General features: G+C 48.9%; 1 protein-coding gene across 3 annotated transcripts in view; it reads right to left on the minus strand.

The window, feature by feature from the left end:
• Positions 1 to 10003, minus strand: part of NPAS2 (neuronal PAS domain protein 2) — a 189325-nt gene extending 179322 nt beyond the window's left edge. The window contains exon 1 of one of the 3 annotated variants that reach the window (XM_047781420.1): positions 9743 to 10003. The gene's annotated coding sequence lies outside the window, so the exon portion shown is untranslated. Of the gene's footprint in view, positions 1 to 8974; positions 9430 to 9742 lie in introns of those variants that run through there. The other 2 variants (XM_047781417.1, XM_047781418.1) reach the window with 2 other exon arrangements.
• Positions 10004 to 15479: the final 5476 nt, after the last annotated feature.

Here is a 15479-nt window from a genome sequence, read left to right on the forward strand (position 1 = left end):
AGTCACTTAAAAATGCTGCTGAGGAGCTCCCATTGTGGCTCAGTGGGTTAAGAACCTGACCCTGACTCTGTGAGGATGCCGGTTCAATCCCTGGCCTTGCTCAGTGGGTTAAGGATCCGGCATTGCTGCAAGCTGCAGGGTAGGTCACAGATGGGGCTTGGATCTGATCTTGCCATGGCTGTGGCATCAGCCTGCAGCTGTAGCTTGGATTCGACCCCTAGCCCAGGAACTTCCATATGCCGCAAGTGCAGCCAAAAATAACATGAAATAAAATCAGGTCATAGGTCAATGCTGCCACACAGGAGGAAGAGGCTGGGGGCGTCTATAGGTATTTCATAAAAACAGGTTGCAACAGACATAAGCTGCCAATTGAGTGGCTGGAAAACACACATATAGCCTCAAGTGATTTCATCCTAATGACACCACCCCATGACTCAGGGGATGAGACTCTGCTGGTCAATAACAGATTAGACACATAGCAAGACGGAAACCGGGGCGTCGGGGGTTGTCCATAAAGCGGTGGTCAGACAGCTGACCACTCTGAACAGCTAACTCCTGCAAGCACAGCACAGCTTCAGAGAAACGGGGCACACACAGGGACTGCTTTTCCATCTAAGATGCAGGCACCCCCACAATTTCTCAGGTCTTTGCCTAAGGCGCCAAGCCCCGCAAACTGATGAATGGCAACAGTCTAACACCAGGAGGTAAGAGAGAGTAGAAACAGACTATTCGCATGGCATGAGCACCCAACAGCACAGGGCCAAATAAATTGGGCATGAGCTGGGCTGGGCACCTGGCCACCTGATGTGGGTGTCTCTGCAAGGTATGGGGGACAGTGGCCCTGGCACCATGCAGCTGAGGCAAAGGCCCTGGCCGAGGAGGAGGAGCACCTGCCAGGACAGATGCAGCCAGAAAATTCTCTCAGGGAAGTGCTTGCACACCTGGGAGGATGATGAGGGATGAGCTGCCACCGGTGGGGGATGGGGAGGCAAGCTGAGTTGCTAGAGGGCCCTGTACAGAAAGCCCAGTGATGGCTTCCTTGGACATAGCTGAACGGGTCATATTTTGGCAGCCAGGAACCCAATGATGTCCACCTGCTGGCCCGGCATGAGACGTGGGGTGCAGGGGGCTTGCCCGAGCCCAGGCTTTGCTTATGAGAATGACACATACATGGGCCAGGGCAGTGATTCAGGCCACTGTGTCCAAACCGAACTGTTAGTGATTGGAGGCTGCAGCCCCACCAGGGAGCATCCTGTTACTCACTCGGAGCAAGCAAAGGACTCAGGGCTTTGGCAGCTAAGGGTCAGCCTGCTGAGCAGTGAATGATGTCCAGGAAGGAGAAAGCTGGACACAAAAGCTGGTGGAGAAGGCAGGACTGAGATGTGTGATGCAGGGGAGGGGTCTGGGTTCATCAAGGCCACCTCTGTTTAACTCTAAAATCGAGGGGTCCTATGGGTCCCCAGACACAATCCCCCAAAGTGGAGCCTTTCTAGATCCAATGAAAGGGAAAGGAGACAGTCAAAGGGGTTTTTTTCTGAGCCGCCTCCCCCTGTTGGCAAGCCTGGTATGTGGGAGTGAGTTACAGAGTCCCCAACAGGGAGTGTGGCAGGTCACAAGTGTTTCCAGGATCCGAGCTGAGAGACAGAGGCCAAGAGTCAATCCCACTTCAGGGAAGTCCCAGAAGCGGCTCAAAAATCAGAAACTCTCATACTTCAAATGAAATCAGTTTGTCTCGAGCCATAAATCCAAGAGATTATTCTCAGCCAAGGGCTACATATGATTGGAAACGGAAGAAAATTCTCTAACTGGAGAGCTCATAAAACCTTTTCCAAAACTGCCATGCAAATTTGCCATGAATGCATTTCTTGACCATTGCTGGAAAGGGGGAGGGGAGAGATGCCACAGAAATAAAATCCTCCCTGGCCATTCAGAAAGCTTATCCAGGCCAAGAGCCACCTCTGTCTTGGGCCTTCAGAGGGACTGATTGTCCAGAGCTCCATAGCAATTGTTCTTGGCAACATTCCACCCCCACCACAAACACACACCAACATGGACACTTGAAAGTTTTCCTTGTCGTTTTATCAGAACACACAATCGCAGTTCCTGTCGTGGCTCAGCGGTAACAAACCCAACCAGGATCCATGAGGACAAAGGTTCGATCCCTGGCCTCACTCAGTGGGTTAAGGATCTGGTGTTGCCGTGAGCTGTGGTGTAAGTTACAGACACAGCTCAGCTCCAGTGTTGCTATGGCCATAGTATAGGCTGGTAGCTGCAGTTCTGATTCGACCCCTGGCCTGGAAACTTTCATGTGCTGCAGGTTTGGCCCTAAAAAGACAAAACAAACAAAACATGATCCTCAGGGCAACAGGCATCTTACGTAGTAACCAATGATGCTTACCAGGGGCCGTGTCTCTGGTAGCGGTACAAACGGAAGGATTGATGTGGCAAATCTATGACTTGCTGGATCAATGAAACAGCCTGATGGGCTCTTTTCTGTCCTCACTTCAATCCACCTCCGCACAAAAATTTCTTGGCTGCGAGGCAATGTCTAAACCCTCCCCCATTCTGCCCACAGGGGCAGGCTGACCAACCATTCACCATGTACACCTATCAGGCGGCCAATGTCTAAAAAGGCCTTAACCTTGCAAAACAGAAGAGTGGCAAATCAAAGCTGTCTCGTCCTGAAACTGAAAAAATACTGGAATTTTCTGGATAGCACTAAAGACGAATCCAAATCTCACTGATATGGCCTATTAGTGAAACGACCTCACAAGGACTGTCAGACCCACCATGAGAAGGACTAGTGCTGAGGCCCAAACTGGAAGTAAAATCAGCCTGTCCCTGGGAATTTCCTTGAAACATTAGATTTTCTTCTCTAGATTAAAGAGAAAAAAAAAATGTGAGTGTTATGAGTTTCACCCATCCCATTTGCTTTTCTGTCTTCTCTAGCAGCATTGGAAAATCTCCAGAATACTACAAACTCACATTTCAGCTATGCTTTCATGCAGTCCATGAAGTCTTTGTTTAACTGACTCCTGTATATATGGAGAGAACGAATGTCTGTCAGAGTCAAAATTCTGCAGATCCCAGAAACAACACAGCTTCTTAGAAATTCCTTGGCAGCTCACCACGTGATAGGATTGGGGAGGGTCTGGAAGGCTGTTCTCCTGGAAACAGATCACTGGAGGGGTGTGCCCCCAACAGCATTTCAGGATTCTTTTGAGATTACTACAAGGTTGATCATGCCTACTTAGTTTTCATGGAGGGCCTCAGTTTCAAATATTCATTCTTCTTGTGTGTCCTCACAAACTACTGAAACACTCCAAAACAAATTGTCATGGACTATTACATAGCCGTTAAAATTACGTTTACACGGAATATTTAATGGAGTTTGGTTAAGACGTGGAAACAAATCTGACCAGGAACCATGAGGTTGCGGGTTTGATCCCTGGCCTCGCTCAGTGGGTTAAGGATCCAGGCATTGCCGTGAACTGTGGCGTAGGTCGCAGACTCAGCTCAGATCTGGCGTTGCTGTGGCTCTGGCGTAGGCCGGTGGCTGCAGCTCCAATTAGACCTCTAGTCTGGGAACCTCCATATGCCAGTGGGTGCGGCCCTAGAAAAGGCAAAAAGACAAAAAAAAAAAAAAGACGTGGATACACAGCATCCTTACACATGCAAGTGGGAAGCTCTTTTAGCCCCCATGTGGCAGAATCTATCAATCTTTCAAAAAGTTTTGCCCCTTTACCCAGAAATCCTCCCCTAGAAATCCCTACCTGAGAAAAATCTGAAATGTACCTGAAGATATACAGATCAGGAAGTTAGTACAAACACTGACATTCAAGGAGTAGAAACAGCACAATAAATAGTTAACCACAGGGAAAGGGTTAACTAAATTATGTGTCAGCCATACCCCTGAATATTACTATGTAACCTTTAAAAAGAATAAATTAGATCTAAGAAATGACCAATAAAAAGAAGGGGGGGGGAATCTCATACCACACAGAAAGAGTGCACTAAGTAAAATGCGTAAGAGGAGTTCTGTTTGGTTAAAAAGAAAATGTATATACATGGGTCTTACACATAAATGCTCCAAAAATGACTAGTAGATTAGGATGCTTTGGGCTACAACTAACAAAGGACAAACTTGACCTGCTTTAAGTGGTCAGGAAGGTTTCAGGATCTCCCAAACATCTCAAATCAGAGACGCCTCTTGATTCCTGACCTTTTTTCGAAGGTCAAGGGCACAGTGGAGGCCCCATTCTTCACCTCTGCATTCTTTGGCATGTCAGCTGAGACCTGGCCCAGTCTGCCCTGGTGGCTGAAGCCTGCCCCACTTAGAAGCATTGTGTCCAGGAGAAGAAAAGCTTTTCCTGCTTCTTCCCCTCTTTTTAAGGGCTAGAGAAACCGCCCAGTAACCCACCCTCGTGTTTGATTGGCCAGGACAAGGTCCACATGCTCATCCCTAGCCAACTGCTGGCAAGGAGAGCAGGCCCACCAGGGTTGCTTGGCCAATCAGGATTTACTCCGAGACTCCTGGAGGAGGGTAGACTCCTGACCAAAATCGGGTTTCTACCAAGCAGAAAAAAGGGGGTGACTCTTAGGGAGGACTAGACGGTGAAAGGGATCTTTTTCTTTTTACTAGAAGTGGTTCTGGATTATTTGAAAATTTTATAAGATTATATTATTTTTTTAAATCTAACATGAAAAATTTTAATGCAAAGAAAAAGGACTGAAAGGAAATACACCTCAAGATTAGGGGTAACCTTCATCTTCCTCAATCTTTTCTATTGGCCCCAAAGCAAGTATGTTTTTATAACAGTAAAAGAATAACTTTTACAATATTCTCCGGTTCTCAATACTTTGATTTTCAAGGGGCACAGATATAACCTCATGAAATTGTGCAGTGCCAGTTTTGTTTAGAACAGGCTGGACTGCTCCCGCAGTTCTGCTCTGTCATCTGCCTTCCTTGAGGAGGGCTTGTGTTCACTGGAAGCCGGGATGATTTTCAGCGACCTGGGACATAATGCTCCATGGCCTTCAGCAGAGCAACAAAGTCCACCAAGTCCAGACCCTGGTGCCCACCTCCTACCCTCTGGCACCACCGCCTCTGCTCAGATGCCCCCTGCCCCCCTTCCCCTCCCCCTCCACACACATCACCCCCGCCCCAGCTTTGGCTCCAATCACTTGCCCTTCCCTCGCAGGGTCACAGGGCTGTTGCCATCTCTTGAACTTGGTTTTCAAGGTTTATTTTGGCAGCGGGGCAACGAGTAGGAGCGGTAACAGAGAAATCTCCTTTGCAAATCATAAGTGACACTCTAAAACGTACATATTAGAGAAATGTGGGCTGAAGCACTTCGAGAGCCACCCAGATTGGTCCTCCTAAAAGCAGGATAAAGGAGACCAATGCCTCAGACTAGCCGTCTTTCCCAGACGGCAGGAGAGGAAGCAATCATCTCAGATCATGAAGTATAGAACGGCCAGGGTGGGAGCCAGGGGGTGAATTCCGGCTCAGCAACGCCTTCAGGTAACTCACGCTTAAGTGCAGAGGACTGATAGATGGCCCTGCCCCTTAAAAGTGCCCAGCCAGGGATGCATCAATGCCCTTCCCTCTGAAACCGATTTGCAGGGCGTGCCTGATTGCAACAATCACCAGTTGGTCTTGATCGACAGAACCTATAGTGTCTGTACCATGAACGGCCTCAGTAAATATTTTGCTCGAAGGGCATGGATCACCGGGGCTCACCAGAAGCCAGGGCGCTGCAGGAGAAGCGTGGAGACGTGGTGCTTCCGATAATTCCATTTTGCTGCTGATTAACTTGCACAGCTGCCCGCCCTTTAGTCCCAGGCTGGGTTCTCCAAGGCCAGCCTTGGGTTTGTTGATTAACCAAATTGAATGTCTAATTGGTGATCAACATGCCAAAATACTTTTAGGAACCTCTTCTTCCTCCTCGCCTACCAGCCCCCTCTCTCCCATCAACAGTCATAAAAGCCATCCCTTTTGGTGGGCCTGACACGATGCCTTCCCTGGTCATCCTACCAACTTGGGGAGGTAAAGCATGATTTCTACCATTTTTCCAACCAGGACACTGAGGCTCAGCGAGGTTAAAAAGATGCTCCAAGTCATACAGTCGCTGAGCAAGGAGGCTACCCCAAGTCTGTCTCCACATTACTTCCTGCCATGTCACAAAGGTTTCCATTCAAAGAACACCAGAAGTCAAGGTCAGCAACATGGGAGCCCTACCAGAAAATCCCCTTTCTTGGGTCCCTCTATGGCCCCCTCGCTGAAGAGAGGTGTCCTAGGGCTTCACTTCGGCCTAGAACCTCCCTGCTCCATCTTGTCAGCTCCTCGAGGGCAAAAAGGACTCATGTTCTTTCTTTGTCTATCATGTGGCCTACTATGCAGTAGATGCTAGGTAAATACAGGCTGACTTAAGAATATTCCATAACTTCACTTGCGTAGCACAGCATGCAGAGCCTCTGGGAGCTGGTAAGACATGCAGAATCCAGACCCCGACCCAGACCTGCCCAGAGAGCACCTGCACTTCGCAAGGGCCCCAGTCAATGCCACACACTGTAAAGTTTGAGACCAAACATTCTGCACCCTCCGCCTTTTTCAAACACTGTTATTTTTTTTTATATACCAATTTAGAAGATAAACTCTCTTCTATTCCAAACCATCAAATGGAAACCACACATTGTCTTATGACCCATGGAAGCTCAAGTGATCTCTGGGGGAACTTGACCTAGAGATTACTTTCCTTAAAATGCCAAGTGGTCCCCAGTCTCAAAGAATTCAGTGAGAACACCAGTGCCTGAGACGAAGACTGCTATTCAAAAATTTCCCTTTAAAACATAGGTTCACATGTACTAAGTGTTTATTTAGTGCTCTAAGGTGCTATTAATCATCATCAGATTTAAACTAGAATTACTCAAAGTACCGCATTAGCATTCAGCTATGTCTGACCTCTGGATAACCATCATTGACGAGTCAGCTCATTTCCTACACCTACCTATGCAGCATCTATGATGAACAAGGCCTCAAAGGGAGGAGATGTCGTGGGGACTCAGTGTCACAGTCCCTGACTATGCCTATGCCACAAACTTAATGAAAATCAGGAACATGCTAATCCACATTTCTGTAAGCAAATAATGCATCGAGTATCATTCCAATATTTAAATGCAAAACTCATTCAGATGCTTCTTTGATGCAGCCAATTAGACCACTGGCATAAGAAAACCAAGAGCACTGCGGTACTGGGTTATTTTCAACACCTCACAGTCTGACTCCTCTTGGGAAAAAGATGCTGCCGTCTGCATGGGGTCAGCATGGGACAGTCAGGGTCCGGATCACAATGGAAAAACCGACTTTTCATGGAAAGAACAAAATACATACTTGTTTGAAAAATTAAAGAAAAGGACTTAGCCCTTTAGATGCTTAAGGCTCAAAAGCAGGACTTATGAAAAATTACCATATAAAACTGGTGAGAGAAAAAAAACATATGAATGCATTATGGTTTGAATCTGAAAAAAAAATCATTAATTTTGACTTTGTAACCCAAAAACGAGTAGCGGTGCTGAGAGCCAGCTATAAAGATTATTGAGAGTTAAGAAAGATGGTTCCAAAAAAAAAAAAAAAAGATGAATTCGACTGCCTAACCACGAGGTGGGTTATTTATAACTATCTTTATTATTTTATCATTTTCATTAATAATTTATTAATTAGCCAGAAACATTAAAAAGGGCCTAAACTCTTACAAGAACCAAACGGACCTAAAAACAATTGTAATTGTTTTCTAGAGAAAGGTGACTTCTTTCATTGCCATCTAAACACTTTCTTCTCATATCAGGGTATTTTTTTTCATCACAGCAATCAGTGAAGCCTCACTTGGCTCGTTTCTTGGCATACCTAACTCTTTGGGGGGGGGATGTTTTATTAATAACATATTTCCTCCAGAATATATTCCTTTCTCTGGCCTTCACAAGAGTCATTCTGGGGAGCAGTGAGAATAAAACCGACTCTATACCTGCCACAGTGGGACAGATCAGCAAATAAATAGAGGCATCGATTTCCAAGACGAAAATGGCTAAAAGCAGCATATTTACAATTCTTCTAAGCCACACTCCACCTCTCTCTGTGAGATGGAAGACAATTATTGAAAGCTTTTACAGCGCACACTTTATTTTTAACTAAATCTTTAGGTAGACTGCTGAGAGATGCCAATACCTCTACCCATCCTGTTTAGCTGCACCATAAAACAGATTTTTTCCTTTTGCAAAACACTGGCCCAAGTCTGAACAGCTCTTTTAAACATCATATTTATAGGGGAGTTATTTTAAAATGCTTTTGGAGGTTATTTTCGGCAAACATTTCCTTTAAGAACTCTTAAGGGCAGCAAGAGCTGCTACTTGCCCTTGAATTTTGAACTGACGCCTCCTAAGGTGGAGCAATTAAAACTTGCTGTGTTTTAATGCAGGCCATAATGAGTCGGTCAATTCACCGACCCGGGGTTGAGTTGGATAGTGTTTGATAGACAGAGATATGGACAGAACTGAACCTTGCCAGGAACTGCTTTTTGAACTAATTATCTGGAACGTCCAAACGGGGAAAACCCTCCTATTAAGGAAAAGAAGAAATGAGTCCTAAATGATCTAGAATGATCAGCTCCTCTCTGCTAATTAATTTAATAACTACTCAATATTTAACCGGAAAGAAACAAGCCGATCAATTTGATGAATCAAAGGATCAGGTGCTAAAGACCAAACCTGCCGAGCTCTTCCCTCTTGGACCCCTCCTGAACACCTGTTGAGCTCTGGGGTTTTTAACTTTCCGAACTAAAGCCTCGCAGATACAACCCTTGGATCCTTTAGACTTTCTGGAAGTGCGTGTGTATTTTTAAGGTTTCCATCTTGCTTAATCAACAAAACTGGTTACTAATTATTTATGAATCACAGGGCCGAAAACAAACTTTCTTACCTTGAGCAGTTAAGAAGTGGCAAGCAGAGGAGCGGGTTGGTTTTTAATTTGGTCCCTACCCCCCACCCCAGTTCCGCACCCTGCGCGGCTCCATGGAAAGGTCAAAGGTAAGCCTCCCTCTTCGGCTCTGGGAGAGGAGGGGGGCACACCTCCCAACAAAACAACACGCTGGCAATCCAACCTGGGGAGCTCAGGATGGCAGGCCGACGCAAGGGGCCGGGCTACGCGCTCTCCAGGCGTCCAGGGGGCCGGCTCAGCACCCCTTCCGGCCCGAAACCAATTCCGATCTAGGGACCGAGAGAGACCTCGGCCCTGCAGCACGCACGCCGCACTCTCCCGGGGTCCTGGCACCCCCATGCTCCGTGGGGCGCGCGATGGGCTCAGGGAGGCCAATGGACGACCTTCGAGGCTGCTATCTGGGCACGGCCTCCACCCACCCCGACGGTACTCAATGAGCACCCCAAATCCTGAGGCTCAGGGTGTCTTGTCCTCTGCCTCCTACGGCGAGACGCACACGGAACCCACCAGTCCAGCTGCCGCTGCGGTCCCGCAAGACGCGACGTCCCGGCTGCGGGGACCGGGGACCGGGGACTCGGGGTGGGGCCCCACCTCCTCTCGCCGCCGATCCCGGCGCGGCGCAGCCCGGGGCCGAGCGCCCCCCGGGGGGCCCCGCGCGCCCATCGCGCCGGCGAGGAGGTGACCGAGTCCCGAGACCCAGTGCGCACGCCCTCCCACCCGGGCCCCCGCGTCCCCCGGTGCGGCCCTTACCTCGGAGCGGGCCGGGGCGGCCCCGCGGGGCCGGGCGCGGACTGGGCCGGGGAGACGCGCCTCCCGCCACCGCCGCTGGGAGCCGAGGCGGCGAGCGGGCGCGGCGAGCTCCTCCCGGGCGGCGGCGGGAGGCGCTGCTCTGGCTGCCGCCGCCGCCGCCGCCGCCGCGGCTGCGGTTCTCGAAGCTACGCGGCCGCCACTCCCGGGCCGCCGCCGCCGCCGGTCCCTTGGCTCCTGCGGGAGGCCGGCTGCTCGCGCGGCAAACTCTTCCGCACGCAGAGCCGGCGGGGACAGCCGCCGCCGCCTCTTCCTCCTCCCCCTCCCTCCTCCCGCCTCCTCTCGATACTCCTCCTCCTCCTCCCGGTCCTCCTCCTCCTCCTTCTTCCCTGAGCTCCGGCTGCCGCCGCCGGCCGGGTGTCTCCTGGCCGCACGCCGGGCCCTGGCCGCGATCCACCCTTGGACACGCACCCTGCGCGCCCTACGGGCAGATGGACCCTCGGACCCCTGCTTCCCTGGGCGGCACAGACACCCGTGCCCCGAGGCCGCCGCCGCCTCTGCCAGGGAACGCGCCGCCGGGTCCGGCTGGGGGCACAGGGTCGGGACTCGGCGCAGGGCGGGGGCTGGTGTGTGCCTAGAGCGCAGCTGGCCCGAGGAGAGACCAGCGGATGCCGAGCTGCCGGCTGAGGTCCGGTTAAAGTTGTCAATAGGGATGGCAGGGAACCTTCCTCCCCGGCCAGGTGCCGACCCACGCCCAGCCCGCTGCCACCCCGCCGTCCCGTGCTTTGGGAGCGAATACGCCACTGTGGTCCCCTGCCCGCCATCCTCGCGGGGCAGGCCTGCGCACGGAGCCGGAGCCATGGCACCGGGCGCGTCTTTGCAGACCGACCGCTGCGCTTTTCCTACGAGCCTCAGCGGGGGTCGGGGAGACATGGGCGAGCGCCCTTTGAGGAGGACCTCCGCGCCTGCTGGGGAGGAATGATCGGTGTTTCTTCCAAGGCGAATGTAGCCGGTCCGGAAAAATGGGTCAAGGATGGAAAGAAGCCGGCCCATTGCCCCCCTCCTAGGCAGAGGCACGTGGGCTGGGGGGCCATGGCCAGGAGCGCGCACCCGGAGCTCCGCGCTGCTGCTCCTTCCCCTCCCCTGCTGCCCTCCTCTCCTTTTGCACCAGTGCAGGAAATGTTCCACTGACCTACATATTTTTCCAAACATACGTGACCTTTTTTTTTTTCCCTCTGTGGGAGGAGACAGGCGAGAATCCAAGAAAAGGAGAAGCCAAAGCTGCGCGCGAGGAAACAGGGAGGCTGTCAGTGAGGCTCCCGCAAACAGCGAACACAGACAGGCCCATAAATATTATCTCTGGGAGCCAGGAGCTGCTGTGCCCGAGCTCAGCGGGGCTCCAAGGCAGAGCCTGGTGGAAAAGGGAGACCGCGCCCCCCGCCGAGGCCCGGAGAGATCTCTAAGACTCGAAGACCCCACTCCGTTCCCTTCCGGCGGGGTGGCGGCGTTCCTCAAGTGGAGGCGCCTCCGGAGACATCCCCTACCTCCAGGGGAGGTCACCCTCTAGGTCACCTAGAGGTACAACCAGGAACCTTTTTAGGATGTCCCTGGGTCCTTCCCACATTCCGACCAGTAGCCCTGGAGAGGAAAGCTCCCCACTCATTCTTTTCCATCAGATTAGGTTTTCTAGACTAGAAATCTCCTAAAGCCTCTCTTCTGAACGCTGGCAGCAGACTGGAATCGCCCCCCCACTAGGTTCCAGGGTCCTTGCTTTATCTACTCCCCACTCAAGTTCAAGGCAAACCCTCTCCCTGGCAGACCGACCCACAGCGCCTTATTTGGGCATGCAACCCGGCACTGTCAATTAGATCAAAAAGCTCACCCAGAGCTCCTTTTTCCCCCCTGTAAAGTAGGTCATTCTCTTTATTTCCCACTTGTATTATTTTTGTCTAATTCGCCTGCTGAAAAATAATCAGCTGCAGGAGCTTTGAGCATCCTAAGAGAAGCTGTTTATTCTTAGGCTTGCTTCTGACTTGGAGGGCTTTTCAAGAAGGAGGAGGAGGAGGCACTTGGCACACACTGTGGTTTGAAGTCCCTCCCTTTCCAAAAGCAGAAAACATCATTTTCAAAAATGAAGTCATTTTATTTTGCTTTGTTTTTCTAGGCCCTCCCTTTCCTTTAGGCAAGTAGCTTTTGCCCTGCCCTTAAGCATGGCATGACTAACACCTAGGAAAGGAGAGAGTCCTGTGCTTTTAACCAGATTTAATGCAGAATTTAAAGTCACCTCCCTTCCTTTCTTGCTTTGAAAGGGATGCCAGCTCCCTCCTCCTCCTCCCTTTTGGGAACTAGCTGAATAATCCTTAAATGAATTTTTTGGAAACAAATGGCCTTACAGAGGTATTATGTCAAGTCTTTCCACAGTGCAACAAGTATTTTGGCTAAGGTCTGTTTTTACCTGCTGCCTAGTAGGATATCCTATTAAAGATGTGGTTTCTGCCTGTGATTGTGGAGGTGTCATCTGTGTAGTTGTACTTATTCCAGGCTCCATCCCTTGTGGATCCCACCAAGGTGGGACACCTGTCTGATCGTAAGAGAGAGTGGAGTCTGCTGCCAAGAACAGAGTCAGGTCCAGAACACAACATGCCTTTTCCCCAGATGTAGAAGAGAGTCAAAGAGGAAAGTGAATGAAGAGGAAAGTGATCAGAATGAATGCCTGTTCATTCTATGCATTTGGCAGCTCAGTTCCTTTTACTGGCATTTGTTAAAGGCTCCTCATGAATCAGGCTAGGCTTGGCCTGTGAGGGATGGAGGGAAACTTGACAGCAGTTTATGTCTGTACAAAAAGGGTTTACAATGTAGAGGCAGGGATAGATGCACCAAATAGGGCAAGTGTCAGAAGACAGAATGCCACATGGGTTCAAAGGAAGGAATCAGGATGGGCTTCATGGAGGAGGTGATGTGGGTGCTAGGATTTTTTCATCAACCAGATAACATAATCTGGATCATAATCTGGGCATTTTTCAAAATGTTCAGCATGGAGCAAAGGAATCATCTCAAAACTGCATTGCCAGTTCAGGGAAATTCACAGGGACCATGTGGTCAGTCCTTTAAAGATGTGGTTACAGAATAGGGCTTTTTGCATGCTGCCATGATTTGGCAGGGAACCTCAGCTCTTTTTCAGAGAATCCACATGTATGGAGGGGAGCATCAAAATGTTTTATTGTCGTCAACAACGTCAGTCTTTGAAGAGAGCAGAGAAATAATTCAAAGAGTTTGCAGTCTCGTGGGATATTCTTTTCCCTCATAGCTGTGGTGGCATAACCTAATTAAAAATATTCATCCAGTTCTCAAAATATGTACACTAGAGGTGTCCATATATGGTATTACAGACAGGTGAAAATGTGTGGGTGATTACAAGAATGACAGCACGAACTAGCTCAGGGCTGGAGACTCACATTAAGTGTGTAGTCGGTAAATTCGACCCAGGCTTAGGAGAGAGCAAGAACAGTGTTCTATGCTGAATGATATCATCACAGTCTTTCTGACTAGAAGATAGAAGGCCTCCTTTTTATTTTTTATATGAATTCCCAGAGGCTCTTTTATGGATTCTTACCTCTGAGTAGAAGTTTAAAATTAAAGAGAAAAACACAATACCATACATCATTAAGTAGAATAACATCACACTAGGGAAGAAAATTGTTGAATCCAGGGCCAGAGGGAAAGTTAGATCAGTGTGATGATGAAGAAGAGGCCTCAGAGCCATAACTGGAGACTATACTCAAAGGCCAGGACTTATGAGCAGCTGTAGGAGGATGATTGAAGGGTGCCCACCTTGAATGTAAGTTAGTGCAGCCTCTATGGAAAACAGTATGGAGGTTCCTCAGAAAACTAAAAATAGAACCACCATAGAATCCAGCAATCCCACTCCTGGGCAAATCTGGACAAAATAATGAATCAAAGGGATACATGCACCCTAGTGTTCATAGCAGCACTGTTCTCAATAGCCAAGTCACGGAAACAATCTAAACGTCCATCAGCAGATGAATGGATTAAGATGATGTGGTACATATCTACAATGAAATACTACTTAGCCATAACAAATACCCAGATCTTGCCATTTGCAGCAACATAGAGGCAACTAGAGATTCTCATACCAGGTAAAGTCAGTCAGAAAGAGAAAGACAAATACCATATGATGTCACATTTAGCAGAATCTTAAAAAAATGATACAAACTAACTTGCAAAAGGGACATAGAAAACAAATTTATTGTTACCAAAAATTACAAAAAGAAACAGACTCTCAGGAGTTCCCATTGTGGTGGTGCAGCAGAAACCGAATCTGACTAGGAACCATGAGGTTGTGGGTTTGATCCCTGGGCTCGCTCAGTGGGTTAGGGATCTGGTGTTGCCATGAGCTGTGGTGTAGGTCACAGATTCGGCTCGGATCTGTCATTGCTGTGACTCTGGCATAGGCCGGCAGCTACAATTCTCCCCTAGCCTGGACCCTCCATATGCTGCAGGTATGGCCTTAAAAAGCAAAAAAAAAAAAAAAAAAGAAAAAAAAAGAAAAAGAAACAGACTCACAGACAACAGATTTGCAGTTATTGAGGAGGAGGGGAAGGGAAAGGGATGGGCTGGGAGTTTGGGGTTAGTAGATGCAAACTATTACATTTAGAATGGATAAGCAATGAGGTCCTACTATATAGCATAGGGAACTATATCCAGTCTCCTGGGATAGACCATAATGGAAAGGAATAGTAAAAAAAGAAAATATATGTGTGAATAACTAAGCCATTTTGCTGAACAGCAGAAATTAGCACATTGTAAATCAACTATATTTTAATAAAAAATATACGCAACTGTAAAAAAAAAAATAGAATGCCCACTTGCATTTGAAATATCAAGGTTAGAATTTGAATGCCTTGCTTCTGCAGAAGCTTCAGAGCAATAGAAAAATGCCAGCTGAGAATCTGTTCACAGCAGCAGACTCTCCCGTGGGCCTGAGGACGCTGCCGGGAGAAAATCAAGGCCTCGTGCCACTTGCCTGGGAGAGTGAGGACTCAACTTGGCCTTGGTGCCAGTTAGGTCATGTGGTTGGCAAACCAAAGCATGAAGTAAGTTTTCCTTACAAAGCTGGCATGGACGACCCAGGGCAAAATCTGGGCTGGAGGTAACAAAGCCTCAAAGCCTCAGCTAATCCACACTAGTTAATTGCGGTGCTTCCAAGGACCATGGGAGGAAATGGTGTGTGAGCATGTGCAACCCCGCCCCCCCACATGCACACACCCCCAGAAAAAGAGGTGGTAAGATTGTTGACAAAATAGGCACTTGAGAATAATCTTCCCCTGAGGAAGTCCCTTCATGTCCATTGTCCCTAATAAAGTTTGATCTTAGGTCCCATTTATTTCTCTTCTAAGAGGATCTTAAAAAAAAAAAATCTAATTTTAGTGCAGTTATTTTATTTTATTATTTTTTGCTTTTTGGGGCCTCACCCGCAGCATATGGAAGGTCCCAGGCTAGGGGTCAAATCAGAGTTGCAGCTGCCGGCCTGCACCACAGCCACAGCAACACAGGATCCCAGCCTCATCTTCAACCTACACCGTAGCTCACCAGATCCCCCATCCACTGAGCAAGGCCAGGGGTTGAACCCACATCCTCGTGGATACTAGTCGGATTCATTTCTGCTGCGCCACAAGAGGAACTCCTTAGTGCAGTTTTAGGTGAGCTACAAAACTGATGA

This window comes from Phacochoerus africanus, chromosome 5, assembly GCF_016906955.1.
Source record: "Phacochoerus africanus isolate WHEZ1 chromosome 5, ROS_Pafr_v1, whole genome shotgun sequence".
NCBI classification, from domain to species: domain Eukaryota; kingdom Metazoa; phylum Chordata; class Mammalia; order Artiodactyla; family Suidae; genus Phacochoerus; species Phacochoerus africanus.